The sequence below is a fragment of the Trypanosoma rangeli genome (assembly GCF_003719475.1).
Source record: "Trypanosoma rangeli strain AM80 chromosome Unknown Tra_15.4_contig_00983, whole genome shotgun sequence".
NCBI lineage: Eukaryota > Euglenozoa > Kinetoplastea > Trypanosomatida > Trypanosomatidae > Trypanosoma > Trypanosoma rangeli.
Window position 1 is genome coordinate 1 of NW_021706588.1, and position 598 is coordinate 598.

A 598-nucleotide genomic window follows, 5' to 3' on the forward strand; every position below is an offset into this window, starting at 1 on the left:
CAGGACGTTTTGCTTTTTTTTTTTGCTTTTCGTTATATTTTCAGTGGCTGCCACTTGGGCTGCGGCGCCACCTCCAGCCTCAGTTGTCTCCGTTCGCCGCCTTTCCGTCCCGCGTCTCTGCTGCGTGTGTATTTCTGCGTGTGCCCTCTCTGATGCTTTGCTCTTCTCCCTCTTTGCGTTCCGTAGCTGCACACACACACACACACACACACGGCCACACTGCCCACGGTGCATTTACATACCGCAGGGCACGTGGATGATTCCTTCGTAGTTGGTGCTGGCGGTGCGGTGCGGGTGCCGCGTCATTTGATGGATGCGTGCCCACTTCCCGTGTGTGGGCGTGTGGCCGGCGGAGTGGGTGTCCGCGTTGGGTGTATCGTGTTGGCTGCCGCTGCTGCGGTGTGTGTGCGGGGCGACTCCAGCGGCTGAACAGCCTTCAGTGGGGTGTAATGTGAAGCTGGCGGTGGGGGTTGCTTGTGAGCGGGTGAATGAAGGCAATTTGACGTTTTGAGTGCGTGGGAGCAACGCGTGGGTTGCGTGTGCGTTGGATGACGAATATCGTGCTGCGTTGCGCAACCAAAGCCACGTTGTTGCTGGT

At 58.5% G+C, this 598-nt stretch overlaps 1 annotated feature.

The window, feature by feature from the left end:
• Positions 1–189: 189 nt before the first annotated feature.
• Positions 190–220: a microsatellite.
• The last annotated feature ends 378 nt before the right edge of the window (positions 221–598 follow it).